Source organism: Adiantum capillus-veneris, chromosome 22 (assembly GCF_014529385.1).
Source record: "Adiantum capillus-veneris isolate H3 chromosome 22, ASM1452938v2, whole genome shotgun sequence".
Taxonomy (NCBI): Eukaryota; Viridiplantae; Streptophyta; class Polypodiopsida; order Polypodiales; family Pteridaceae; genus Adiantum; species Adiantum capillus-veneris.
Genome location: NC_140952.1, coordinates 83516081 through 83531331, shown reverse-complemented (window position 1 = coordinate 83531331; position 15251 = coordinate 83516081). Strand labels below are relative to the sequence as shown.

The following is a 15251-nucleotide window of genomic DNA, read 5'->3' as shown; positions in this document are numbered from 1 at the left end:
GCAGATGGTTGGCAAAATGTCCGTGGTCAACACAAGAAAACAATGTAATATACCCCATAAGAGTGTCACCACACCAGTGCACAACATATGCTCAAGGACTAACAATATTGTTGTTACACCAAAGCAGCCCATTCAAGAGGGAGAGCAAGCCAAGGGACACAAGCCCGCAATGATTGGTTCATACATCAGTCAGACAAGATATTACTCAGAAAGGACATTTCAATGCCCACACTCAAAATGAGTACACAAAGCTCATAAAATGAACAGTTCCCATACTCTCTCAGTGCATGAGGGTAACAGCACATGCATAGAAGAGGGTTATTACCATTTCATTGGTGCTCTCAAAACCTGTACAAAAGAGAGACCATTCACCAGTTGTAGGAGAGCACGTGCTTTCAACACGCCAAAAGGTAAAAAATCTTTCTTGGGACAAGCATGAATAACAAACGATTCGCATCGCTACACAAACAAACATGTCTTTGATACTTACTTTGGGCATGTTTCTTTTTTCTCATTTTTTCTTTTTCTCTCCAAGATGCTTTTCGTTGCTGGAATCTCGTTTACTATTTCATTAGTGGTACAAGACATGGAAGAGTAAATCCGAGACTTCAAACTCATTGTGCAGCCGCTCTCTGCGAAAGAGTATTCCACAAGTAGCATAATATTGACAAATTGGCAATCTCACAAGACCAACACAACACAAAGCTCATCTCTTACTCACCAAAGCAATCGAAAGGGTTTCTAGGAAACAAGCCTCAATACAAAACATAACAACACAAATCACCCTTTGACACAAAAAGCGCCATGTCTAGCGGGTATCCTAGCGGTTTGACGCACCTCTCCTTAAATGTTAAAATCTTCATGATGCGAAGGTTTTGACGTACAAGTCCTTGAATGCATCTGTGGCTATCTTCATCTTGTCAAATATCTGGCGATCACTCTCCACCAAGTCGATGACAGTAAATTGATCTCCATCTCTCACAATCATTGCATGCATCCTGTAAAAAAGAAACAGCAAAAGTGGTCCCAATAAAACTTGAAAACCTTACCATCCCTACCGTGTTTGTAATTATCACTCCCAATAGATGAAACAAAATAGACTTGTTTTGAACTCCTTTCTCCCATTCGTTCAACACAAACCGCGAAGCTAGGTTCTCTCTCACCGACTCCTCGCGTATACAAATGAAAACTTTTTTCTCCTCTTTTTCCATTATATGTGGTACAATGCAAGAACTTTGCACCACGACAAAGCCCTCGAAGATATCCCCTATCCCATGGGCAAGCTCCATACTCGCTACACCCCAAAAACCCTTTTGTGTTCCTCTGCGTCTAAGTGTGTGTGATGGCTTTTTTCCATAAGCCTCTTATCTCCTCGACGGAGAGCTCTAAGGGTAGAGATAGCAAAGAAGAACACTTATCTTCGTCTTCCTCCTCCTCAAATATGCTCTTGGCAGCATCATCTATCATTGTCCTCTTTCACAGGTGGAAGCTACAACTGGCTTCTCTCTCTCATCGCTCTTCTCGGCTTGCAATTGGGAGTCTATCTCGTTGCGTTGAAGACTTATAATAATAGTAAAAATTTGTGAAGGAAAATGGTACAGATATTTGTATATAAATTAAAAATATAAAGGAAACAAGTAAAAATTGTGATTGCAATTGCAAGTTCATCTTGTTGTATTGAAGACTTAAAATAATAACACAAATTTGAGAAGGAAAATGGTAGAAGAAAATTGTATGTGAATTAAAAATATAAATAAACGAAGTAAAATTTGAGAAGGATTTCAATTTTTGAATAAGCTTTAAATAAAGCAAATGGACCTGTTCAGGTGAGGACATTGGTAACAAGTGCTTGTAGCCCTATCGACATCTTTGTTTTAATATTCTTTGCTCAAATTAGTAAGCATATATATTTGCACGACTTGGTGTGTCACTAGTCTAAGAGAGATAATCAAGAAAATTAAAATCCAAAAAATTTAAAATTTTATTTTCTACTTAAACTGAAATTTACTAAAATTTTCTATATCCTTTTATGGTATTTCTCTTTCTCTATTTTCTTATCAATTTCATCGTCTTATGATAAGAAAGCAATATACATAACTCTTACCAAATTCTTTGTTTACAACAGAGTCGTCTGGTTAAAGATTGTATCGGAGATGGATATAAAGTCTCCAAAGGTGGAAAAGAAGAAGATGCAGACAGTTCATCCGAAGAATCGAATTGATTGTATTGAAGATCAATAGAGACGATGACGTATTCAAGGTACATTTGGTGCGTCTCCATTGTTGGATTTGAGACATTTAAGTTCGGTACCTGCTTCATTCTTCACAAAGACTTTCCACCTTTGAAATATGAAAAACAAATTAAACTTATTTTTCATTACATAAATCCATGTTTTCTTAGTCGTATCGTCTATGAATGTTACATAGTACAATGAGCCACCAAGTGATGATATACTTGCAAAACCCTAAACATTAGAATGAACCAATTCAAGTTTTTTATTTTTTCTTTCATTTTCTGATTTTTGAAATTTTACCCTCTTCTGTTTACCATAAACACAACTTTTATAGAACTCTAAGTCCACTTTTTTCAAACCTGATAGAAGCTTCTTTGATCGAAGGATTTGCATTCCTTTGACACACGTCTAGAGGTTGTCAAGGCTCAATTGTGCTAGTGGGTAGCTCATGAGTGCACAACAAGGCAGAATTTTGACGTACTGTGTATTACTCAATATCATCAAAGTTACTATTTGCCATTGGAGTGATTGGACCACGGCCACACATCGTGTCAATATTTTCAAAAAACATCTATGGAAAACTAAACTACCATAACAATAAGATGTGTCATATACAATCAATCTGAGTATCAAAGAGGATTTAAGAAGAAAGCACACAAATAGTTGGTGTAAAAAGAGCCAAAAATTGCGATCCCATGATTGAGAGAGATCCTCTCTATTGCATGAATATAAGGGCACCATATTTTGGGCTTGCAGAGTGCGTTGAATCTTAGCCATATCCACAACGCAAAAAAAACCTCTAATGTTAAAAATGTGGCTAGAATTCCAATGTAAAAATACACACATGGAGGAAGAATTTACCTAGATTCCCTATATCTTGTGATCTTGATTACCAGACCATATGTAAACTACAAAGAGGATAGGCACTATGGTCTTGTTGGGACTATGTACCTTGTAATCAATATCCATTATAGCCATAATTGCCAGGTAGTGCATGAAAATGTAGAAGAGGGATCTCCTATGCCAATTATCCATGGATGTAAACACGCTTTGAATCTGCAAAATTGTGATTGACAACAGGACCGTGGGCATGTATTTCCAGAAGGAGAATGGTTTGTCTTTAGAAGGTCCAAAACCCTAAGGAAAATTGAAACATCAAAATAATAAACTATGAATGTTTTCCTATATGAGAGCATCACATCTTGTTTCTTTGAAATTACATGGCTATCGTGCTTTTGGACCTAGCCTCAAACTAAGGCCCACATTAGGGGCTAGTGGTAGGTCACAGGCAACAACAGGTTTAAAGAAGCTGGTGAGTGGCGAGCGAGTTGGCGAGAAGTAGGTGGAAGTAGCTTTACTCGACTGTTAGTCATATCAAAACAAAAAAATCCATGTCCTCTACTTACCAATGTAGATTTGTGTCTCTCTCGCGAAATACTTTGGATCTCACTCTCTCTCTCTCACACACACACACACATAACTTGGGTTGAGAGTTTCAACTTTCTTGTTACGATGGCATACCCACATAACAATCAGTGATGCTCCTACCTAATCTTCGTCATTAATGTCAACGTTCTACTTTTTGTATCAACAATTTTCGTATCGCTGTACATCAAGATAAGAAATTTTAGATGGCAAAAAATGTATTTAAAAATCTGTTTCTTTTTTTGCAAATACAGGGAGAGAGGAGGAGGAGGAGGAAAAGAAGAAGAAGAGAGAGAGAGAGAGAGAGAGAGAGAGAGAGAGAGAGAGAGAGAGAGAGAGAGAGAGAGAGAGAGAATGCTTAGCAAGGTAGAGCCAACAATAACCTATGTATGTTTCGGTCAATATGTATGCCAAATGTGTCAACTAAAAGATATTATTGGCGCGATTGTTATTTGTAATATAAGTCTCTTGAACTACATGAGTTGTAGGATATTTTAGTAGGGTTAAGAAGCATTGGAGTGGCTTCACAACTTCTACATAAGCTTCCTGTTTGTGATGTTCTCGTGTTGAATTGCACTTACCATACATAATATCCAACTTGAGAAAGGCCTAAAAGCTTTGTGTGATTTTTAGCAAGTGTGGAGTGAAGGTTGCTCTCTAAAGACAACATATGCTTGCGTGCAAGAAACACATATGGCATACTTCAAGAAGTTGATATGGGTAACCGAATACATGATGAGATCCATAGTAAAAAAACAAGGCCGTTCTTGATGGCACTTCAGTTCACATGTATGACTGTAGAAATTTATATTCAAGCGATGTTGGAAAGTATGGTTGTGCTTGGTGCTTTGATTGAGACATGTGGCACATTTTTTACACGCTTCCATTAGAACATTTTAGAGGTCATTTAGAAGCCCTTGTAGGAGATTCTATTTCTCTCTCTAAATTTTTTTCTCAAAATGCACTCGTACTCATTGAGTACATCCAAAAGGACAACTAGACACGTTGAAAAGTGAACCTAACTTCTTGTACTTCTTAAAACAATCACCTTTTCATTCAATGCAAGTGTTTGTTTTATGCGATAGGTATCTCTCATTCAATATGGATTTTGTCATCAATAAAATGAAAAAAATTCATGAAACTATCAAAAGTAGTGGTAGAATTTGAAGCTTTTAACATTGCCAGTGCATTTGAAATGCCCAAAAACCTAAAAAACAGAGGTTTACTTATCTCGTTTAGAATGACCCTCAGACACCATTCAGAACGGTCCTCGCATGTCGTTCAGAATAGCCCTTGTTTTTTTTAAAACACTTGAAGAGGGAGAAAATGCCAAAAAACATCCATAAAAGGGCTTTAGCAGAATGGCAAACAGTATTGTCTGTTGGTGCTTGTAATATCCTCTTGTCTATAGAAATCAAGAATATATAGCTTCTAAAAGTAATTCACCTTTCATCTTTTGTGTGGGCTCATTGTAGGAATCTTGTGGTCAACAACAATTTTATGATGGAACTACTTATTAACATTTTTATAGCAATAACACACTCTCTCATCTCTCTGGTTATTTTAATCATACTTTGTGTGATTGTTTTGATTTCTTTTATGATGGTAGAATTTCAGAGTTTTGGTCATCTTCGCTCAAAATTGTACTTTGCTCGCTTTTTTTTGCTCGGGCAATGGAAATGCTCAAATTCTACCAATGCTTGACAATTTCATGAAATTTTTCATTTTATTGATGACAAAAACCGTATTGAATGAGCAACACCTACATCATTAAAAAGACACTTGCGTTGAATGAAAGGTGATCGTTTTCAAGGACCACTAGATCATTGAATGAGTAGGGAGCACCTTTTTCATATTTTTGTTAATATCAACCTATTTTTATATGTAATGTTGGCCCTTCTCTCATTAGAGGGGCTCTTTTTTCTGTCTCTTCTAGAAGGGCCTCCAAAAGGCCTCCCAAAAGTTCTAATGTAGCATGGAATGTTGAGTGTGGTGCACTTGCCATATAAGAACAATTCATTGATGAGCTTTTGGTATGAGATATGTTCTTGAATGGTAGTTATCAATAGATATGTCCAACATTGGCATTCTGAAGGAGCTCTAGAATGAGTATGTATGCAAATTGTGATGCGCTTACCAAAGCACGACAAGAAGTTAACATAGTTTTGATATGAGGTGTCATCATTGACAAGATTATGGACCAATTTTGGCACAGTATGTTCAGCATGGACAATGGCAAAGAAGCTCTATCGGTGTGTATGCTGAATTCCATACACTTTCTAGCAACACAACAACTACAAGAGCTTTTGGTTTGAGGCTCTTGGACAATGTTGATATTGAAGGGTTGGATATGGCAAAAGAAGCTCTAGATACTTTTGGTTGTATGCAAAGTGAGCACCTCTTTCCAAATGTGATCACATATGCTCTCTGCTTGAAGGCATGTAATATTATGCAAGCAGTTGACATGGTCAAGCATTTTTTACGGTGGGTTACTTGAGTTGACCCATACTTAGACACCATGCAATTAAGGCATTGATCTCACAACTTCACAAACAAAAGGTGGCAGATGCATCCACCAGTCTACTTTCAATTTGCGTTGCCCTTAGCCTTTGGTGACAAATCCTTTTCACCGGAATATGGACATATTGTTTTTGTTCTCTCTCTCTCTCTCTCTCTCTCTCTCTCTCTCTCTCTCTCTCTCTCTCTCTCTCTCTCTCTCTCTCTCTCTCTCTCTCTCTCTCTCTCTCTCTCTCTCACACACACACACACACACACATTGATAAGTTGGATCTACCAATGCTAGCAGGCATCAAAAGTGCTTCAAAGTGCCTAAATAAAGCCTAATCTTGTTTTTTTATCGTGGTTGTTTGGCGCACAACACACCAATCTTTGCTCACCCTACGAGATGCCTGATTTTGACTTCAAAACGTGGTCGTGCAAGTTGCAAATAAATGGAAAGTGGCCCATGCCCTAGAGAGTGCAATTGAGTAGCCCAAATAGATTGGTTGGCTGTTATGATGCAATACAAGGCATGTACCTAGGCCCATGTGTTAATAGTATACAGGCGGATGATTAGGCAAGGCTCATCTTCCCAAGCTCAACTGCCAATATATACACTCTTTGTGCCCTCCTAAAGCTTGCCATCCACCTTTTTCCCCAAGAATCTGTCAGCCTTCAAATACTCTATTTACCACATAGTCTCTTCTAAACTCATTGACTCCCTCTTCGTCATTGCATCATCTCTACTACTTGCCATCAATTTGTGAATCCTATCATCAATTGGGGCCTTTCCCATTCATGACCTATGTTGCTTGCTCAAGACCATTCCTGAGGTTAGTGCCATTGTAGTGCACAACCATGGCCCACTTCATCTGCAATATATCTACTTGCTCAAGATCATTATCCTAAGGTCAGTGCCATTGTAGTGCACAACCATGGCCCACTTCATCTCCAATAACACCATGAAGTATTGGCTTGAATCCTCTCTACTCCCATGAAGGTGAGGCATGCTCAAACATTTCCTATGGTTTTACTCTTGCAACTTTATGTAACAACTGCAACTCGAGTAGTGAGTGTAATGGAAATGGAAAATCGTTTATTTATTGTAGACCACAAGTGGTAAAAACATGAGTGAGCTATGGGCTACGTGAAAGGATATCACAGTTATGGACATTTCATTATTCAAGTGCTCTTAATGAGCTATGGCCATTTTATGTCCGGGTAGATAGTTTGTATTCATTTTGAGCATTCAGAATCTATAAATAAACACGTGCAAGAGGAATATGCTCACTTAGGGAGAGATTGCACCTAGTGTCTTTGTCATTGTTCTCCTCTCTCTTACCTCTCCTCTCTCACCATGCTTGTGTAGCACTCCCACTCTAGGAGCTACACTTGCACGTGTTTTTATGTTTTTTGGCTCGTTGTCTCTCTCTGATCATGCGCTCTTCTCAATTGTGTGTATATGCGATCTACCAGGTATACAATTCTATTGGGATTATTGTTCTTAGCATGTTATTTTTCATGTTTTGCAAGCACGCCTCGCCTTCCGGTTGCAGTAGAGGTATTAGAGACAACACTCTTGATTATGATAAAATTTCAAAGATCAAGAATCAAGCCATGTGCGATGTAAAGAAGCTAAGTGTCTTGTTTTTTTTTAACAAACTGTAGCATATGTTATCTTTGTTAAGCTTTGATTAATCATAGTTAAATTCTTATAAATTTTCCACTGCACAATTGTTTCATGTGTTGTAGAGTCCATGTTGCTTAAGTAGGAAGAGATGCATGACAAAAATGATGCCTTTGAGTAAGCATAGATGGCTCTTCATAAAAGGCATAGATCTATCTCAAAACTCGTGCTTAACATTTGTTTTTCAAGATGACAATGGGATAACTAATCTACCACACATTGGTCATCTTGGAAGAAGAGCAAGAAAAAGAGTTTTCTTTTTTTTATTTGCTCATCATCAGAACCAACTCGATAAGAGATTATATAGTGGGAGATGGAAAGAATAGAGTATTGAACATCACAAATAATCTTAAGAAGACAAAGGGGTCGAGAATGCATAGAAGTTTTAGATATAGAAGGAATAATCCCAAGCGACCTTGGAGTCGCGAGGATAGAAGAACAAAGACTAAGGATGATGGGGTATGAGAGGAGAGAAATTTTAAACGTTGGAAAGGGGGAAAGGGAAACACACCCGGAATACAAACATCGCGTCTCTCTATAGGCTAGGATATACACAGCACCCAAATCAACTAGAGTTCTCCTTCAAAACTCGACATGGTCATAGAAAAACCATCTTTTGCACACAATGATACGCACACACCCGCTGCCACACATCAAAACAGCCCAATCATCCTGTACAATTCTGTTCACAGCCTTCCACAAACACAACCTCTCTCAATCTCTCTTTGCACAACCGACTTCGGGGGGGCACACCTACCGACACACGCCCGAAAACACATGCACACAAGCAGAGAAGAGAAGGGGGAATTGACACAAAAACACGGCAATGATGGCTTCTCTTTACAAAACACGACCATTTAGAAAATGCTCCAAGCCAGCACATGCATTTGTGAGCTCAATCACAACAATCGGAGCCCTCCTAGCTCCGCATCAGCTTCACGGCTTAGCAGCCTTTGTGTCGCAACATACATTGGCTCAAAGCCCACACGGCCAAAAAGCCTTTACAAAATTGCAAAAACTCCCTCTTATAGGGGTGGCTAAAGCACCAAAAGGAAAAAAGAATTAGTTTTCTGGCTTGTGCAGCCATCTGAGCTCCATTTATAAGTTTTTATACATTTCACACACTTGGTACACCCATTTTAGTATCACATTGCATGTTTGCCACATTAGCCCACTTTCCACACTCAACTGTATGTGAACAACCTCTTACTTGCTACCCCCGGATGCCTTTGAGCGCCAAGCCATGTGAGCTTTCCCTCAAGGATGTCACGGTGGCGTGACAATGCCTAAGTGGGAGCAATCCCTCATAAAAAATGTTTGGGCCAATTTGAAGGCCGCATGTGACAAGCCCCAAACAACCCGCCACGTCAGCAACTACTATGCCATCACCCTCACGGCTCAAAGCGTCATCGATGGCCAAAGGAACCGTTGTCTTCCTAACAAAAGTGGCCAAGATGCCATGTAGTACCCGCGTCCGGCTCATGCCCAAAAGTGCTGCCAACTCATGCTTGTAGCACCTGAGGGGCTGGCCGCCATAGCCAAACACTAGCAAGCTCCCAAGGGAGCTCTCTCCCATCTCATTGCCATTGTGAGGTGCCTCACGCTGCTCATATACCAATCTTACCTGGCCCAAGCATGCACATGTGGGATAATTTTCCTAACACGTGGCGCTTGCCGGGCTAACCTGCCTTCCAAGGTTTTAAAAATCCGCATAAAACTCCCTTTAACTCCTTAAAAAACCTCTTCACTGCACCAAGTTGGGAGCACTGCCAGTTTTTGCTCACAAATCCAATTGCCAGACTATAAAATCTCGGTGAAAAAACATTATGTTGGCTTCAATTACCTCGGACTTTTCCGCATTCCGGATCTGTCGTGGCCTCTAACAACGCAAATCAAAATTGGGAAAAGTTACCATGATCTCTCGTCTTGCTACAAGTCATCGACTTCAAACTGCTACTATAACTTCGTGATCCCAACTCGAAATGAGGAGCAGTCACTTGCATCTTATTACGTATAATGAACACTATCTCTCAAAACCTGGTCAAGGCCCAAAAACTCCCAGATGGCACATTTTCCAGAGCAGTCCAACTGGCCCCAAATTGGCCCTTGGTAAAACTTCAAACACATGTAACTTAACATCCGGGACTCCGATTGTCAATTTGCAAGGACCAACAAGCTCCACAATTCAAGCTCTACACATCCATATGTCAAAACCATCTTCAACCACCTGTCATCATCTGCCCTTTCCATCTTGGATCTACAAACACCTCTAGCTTCAAACCATCATATCTTGCAAGCCGTGGCTCTGTTTGATGAGCCGTCTGGACCAGATCTCTCAACACTTCAAACTCTTCATCTCACAAGCAAAAAACCTACACCTCGGATATCCTTCACCTGCCATCCCATTTGGACCCCTTTGAAGCCCTTCTGGTCTATGAAGCCTCCTCAGTCATAGACATCAAACTGCTACTTGCTTGCCTAGGGTCTTCACACTTGCTTAAGTCCTTTGCCATGCACCTGCTAGCCCATCCATACGTATATGTTCCATCTTCTATGGTTTACCAACTTTGGCTACACCATCATTGCCTAGCCCCCTTGTTGAATATTTATGTTCACCCACAAAACTGGTTTATTCATTTACCAATTGCAAACATTGGCACACACTATGAGAAAAAAAAACCATAAATACAAGGTCTTATTCGTGCCTCCTACCAAACATTAAGTGGGTTGCCCCACCCCCTGCGTCATATCATAGCCTCTGCCTGGATCAAATAGCTGGCACTGTTTTTGTCCATCTGCCTGTAATCTCATCCCATAGTGTTGCACCCCATCACACAGACCATCATACTCACACGCTGCTCATGTCCTACCTTCATCACTCCAAGCATCCTCCGGCTTAATACACACTTCACCAAGCATCATCATACAAGAAAATCGTACCTGACCACATGTCTAACCCTCTCTCCCATCCATAGAATGTGGAGGTCTCTTGTAAGAACCCATGTACCTGCTTGATCACCCATTGCACAACTATATCCATCATCATACCCATCAACCAAAACTCACATACCTTCAAGGGAAGAAAATACACCTCTTGGAACTCTTCTTTGTCCATCATTGGACATGCATGCTACACTGGAATCTCCATTTTCTTTGACTCCTTGCTCTCCTCTTTGCCAACAATACACTCGATTGCAACATCATCAAGCCCTTTTGCTTCAACCACCTTTTCTATCACTGCATCATGCTCTGTCAGAGTAGAGAGAAGCTCTCTCCACACCTCACCATCCTAGACTTCATCCGTAGGTAAGGCCACCTCCACTTGGTCTCCATCAAACATCTCATCTTGCAATGCTCCCTTCTCTTCACACACTTTTACCGCATCTCCACTCACATGCATAAGGGTGACAAGTCAGTTTCACAACTCGTACCTGCATCCATAGGGCTGCAATCACTTGGCTCATCCTCGTCTTCTGTCTCTAGCTCAAGAACCTCCACTAGTTTCATAGCTTCCACCTCGTCCACAAACCATACACTCTTATCTCTATCACACTTCAAAGGAGACTGAACAACCATACCTCGATTTGGCAACACCTCTCTCGCCCGATCTAGAACTGCCTTCACTTCTTGCACAACAAAAGGGCCCCTCTAACTGGCATCCTTGGCATGGGAATAACCCCATCTCTTTGCAACCACAACACCCTTGGTTCTTCTTGCACCGGCACGTCCCTTTGCACCACTTTTGGCTCAACTTTTATTGCTTCAATCCGCTATGGCATCACCACATTTGACAAACCCTACCTCGCATGTCACCTTCAAATATTTGCACTTGCTAGACTTGGTCTTGTAGTCAAATTTGTGGATGATAGATGTACAGTACTTGACCTCAGTTTTGGTGATGAAATTGTTGCATCTTTTATGTCATGGGTTGTATAAGCTCACTTTGTATGACAATTGTGGGCAAAATTTTGCGAATGCAATTGTGGATTCTAAGGCTATTTCATATGCAAAGCTTTGGCATTCACGTTTTGGACATATGAACTTTGCCAGTTTTTTGGGTTTGCAAAAATTTGATATGGTTGCTTCTTTGCCGCCTCTTGAAGCACCTGCCAAACATGTTTGTGAAGGTTGTATTTTGGGCAAGATGCAGTGTTCAAAGTTTCCAAAAGATGATTTAGATAGGGCCACATGCAAGTTGCGGCTTGTGCATAGTGACGTTTGTGGGCCCATGCAAACTCCGTCCTTGGGCAATTACCTTTACTTTGTGACTTTCATTGATGATTAGTCCAGGCATGCATGGGTGTATGCGCATAAAGCGATGTTCAAAGTATTTTTGTGCTTCAAACAATTTTTGGCTATGGTTGAAACTGTCTCAAAATATACTATGGGAAACCTCCATTCCGATCGAGGGGGTAGTATATGTCTCATGAATTTAATGAATTTCTGGCTAGTCGTGGGATAAAACACCGATGTACAATGCCTAAAATGTCTCATAAAAATGGTATTAAGAGAGGAAAAACATGTCACTTACAAAAATGGCACGATTTATGGTAAACAGTCAAGCTTTTCCGCATTCGTGTTGGCTTGAGGTTATCATGTGTGCCACTTATGTACTTAACAGGTGTCCTACAAAAGCTTTGCATTCTGTAATACCATATGAATCATTGCATGATAGAAAAGCCTTCTATTGAGCACATGCATGTTTTTGGTTGTTTGCCATATGCTTTGGTGCCACAAACGCGGTGCAAAAAATTGGATGATAAGGCTGTCAAATGTATCTTTGTTGGTTATAGTGCTGAAAGCAAAGGTTACAGGTTGTATCATCCGCAAACAAAATGTATCTTGGTCTCATGGCATGTTGCATTTGTGGAAGATTCTGGTCAGTCCTTGATTTCATGTACTAGAGATAGTAATGTAAGCTCACAAGACATTTATGACACTTTGTTGCCTCTTTTCAGTTATGGAAGTTCGAATGTAAATTCCAATGAGGCAAATGTACAACCTATGGGGGTTTCTGAAAATTTAACAAATCAGCCTATTATTGATGGAGATGTCCATGATGTACTTGATGAGGAAAGGAATGAGAATGAGCAGGCTTAGAGGTATGCCTACATGGTTGGTGCATACTTTGTGTGACAAGTAAATTGGATGCACCTTTGTCTAGTCGTACTCGTTCAGGTTCTCGCCATGCATCTTATGCATTAGATTGTTATGCTTTGTTTGTGTCTAGCTTATGTGAGGTTGAGGAACCTTTGTCTCTTTGATGAAGCACAGAATTCAGAAAATAGGATGGCTACCATGCAATTTGAATATGATGCACTGTTAGAAAATGACAAATGGACTTTATGTGATTTGCCTCCTGGCAAAAAGACCATTGGTACGAAGTGGGTTTACAAGTTGAAACGCAAGCCGGATGGTGAGATTGATCGCTATAAGGCTCGACTTGTTGCAAAGGGCTATGCATAGCAAAAAGGCATAGATTATGAAGAGACTTTTGCTCCCACTTGTCATATGACTACTTTGGATTTTCTATTGCATTGGCAGCTCATTTTGGTTGGGATGTACATCAATCAAATATTACTGCTTTCTTTAATGGTGAAATATTTGAGAAAGTTTATGTAACGCAGCCTCGCGGTTTTGTCATTAAAGGGCACGAAGATAAAGTGTGCGATGTAAGAAAGCTTTGTATGGGTTGAAGCAATCTCCTCGTGCTTCGTATGAGAAGGCTAAAACTCGTTTGGTCAAACAAGGTTTTCATAACAATCCAACAGAAAGAACATTGTATGTAAAGAGTGAGGGTGATTTTCTTTTCATTGTTGTTCTCTATGTGGATGATTTGTTGATCACTAGACCAAATGAGAGACATATTACTGGATTTAAGGTTGATTTGAATGCTACTTTCAAGATGAAAGATTTGGGGTTGTTGCATCATTACTTGGGTATACAATTTAAGCAGTGTGATGGTGGCATTGCTTTGTGTCAGACAAGCTACATAGAGACATTGCTATGTAAGTTTGGACTTGAGGCTTGCAAACCTATTACCACTCCCATAGAAACAGGTTTGAAATTGAGTCTTCATGATGTTGGTGATCCTGCCGATGTCACTCTTTACCAAACTGATGTTGGTTGCCTCATTTATGTATGCAACACGAGGCTGGATATTCAGTTTGCAGTCTCACATGTCAGCAGATTTATGCATAGCCCAAGGTCTAAGCATCGGCAGGCTGTCAAGAGGATTTTTCACTACCTGAGTGGCATTTTACATCTTGGCTTGTTTTATCCCAAGGGGGGATCATTGCCGCCAGATTTACATGCTTTTTCGGACTCCGATTGGGCTGGTTGTTTTGACACATGAGTGTCCATAAGTGGTTTTTGTTTCATGCTTGACAACTCATGCATATCATGGTTGAGCAAGAAGAAACCTACGGTGGCGACTTCCAGTTGTGAGGCTAAGTGCAGGACAGTCTTCACAGCTATGGTTGAGTGTGTATGGCTCAAACACCTGATGGCCGATTTGGGTGTTGGATAGGACACTGCCAACACTATTTACCCTGACAGTCAGAGCGCATTGGCAATTATGAGGAACCCAGTTTTTCATGCTCGCACAAAGCACATTGAGGTGCATTACCACTATGTCAGGGAGAGGCTCTTAACAAGAGAGATCAGCTGGGCTTATGTGCGAACACAGGACAACCTTGCAGATATTCTCACAAAGGCATTGTTTCATGAGAAGTTTGAAACTTTCCGCAAAGCTTTGGGCTTACTCCCCTTTGTGGACTGATCATGTCCTTAGAGCATGGCACTTCCCTATACTCTAGGTGCCAGCTCTCGTTCACCGCATCACTCCCAGGGGGAATTTGTTACCATATACATGTGGTAGTGATGTGTGTGAACACACTTAGGACCGTTGGGCCATTTTTTCCTCACTAGGAAGTTTTTTCCCCCATGCATTGTATATACGCCCATCACTCTAGGGATATCTTATCTTTCCATTGCACACTAAGTAATACACTTTTTGTTGTGTGCCTTGAGCTTCCTTCGTCTTCTCCAAGCTGTGTGTGTTTTCTTGCAACCCTAATTCCAACAATGTAAATGTCATCAATATTGTATAAATAGGGCGACCCAGTTTAGGTTTGTGAGCAATAGGTCAAGATATATGGGCAAGGATTTGGGCTCCTCTTCCTCATTTCCTGTGAGCAAGAAGGAGAAGAGAAAAGCCCATGATAAGGAAGAGAAGGAAGATGAGGAAGAGTTGGAAGAGAAGGAAGATAATGAAGAGAAGGAAGACCCTGGGCCAATTTTCACTATCTCCACTTACTTGAAAGAACTCCCACCATGGCTAGCAGATTTCCTAGGCCCTTCTAAGGTGGGGTTGGAGGATGGCATGGATTATGGATTGGGCCTTGA

General features: G+C 40.5%; 1 pseudogene; it reads right to left on the bottom strand.

The window, feature by feature from the left end:
* Positions 1–820: 820 nt before the first annotated feature.
* LOC147429696 (uncharacterized) lies at positions 821–11420 on the bottom strand (annotated as a pseudogene).
* Between the last annotated feature and the right edge of the window lie 3831 nt (positions 11421–15251).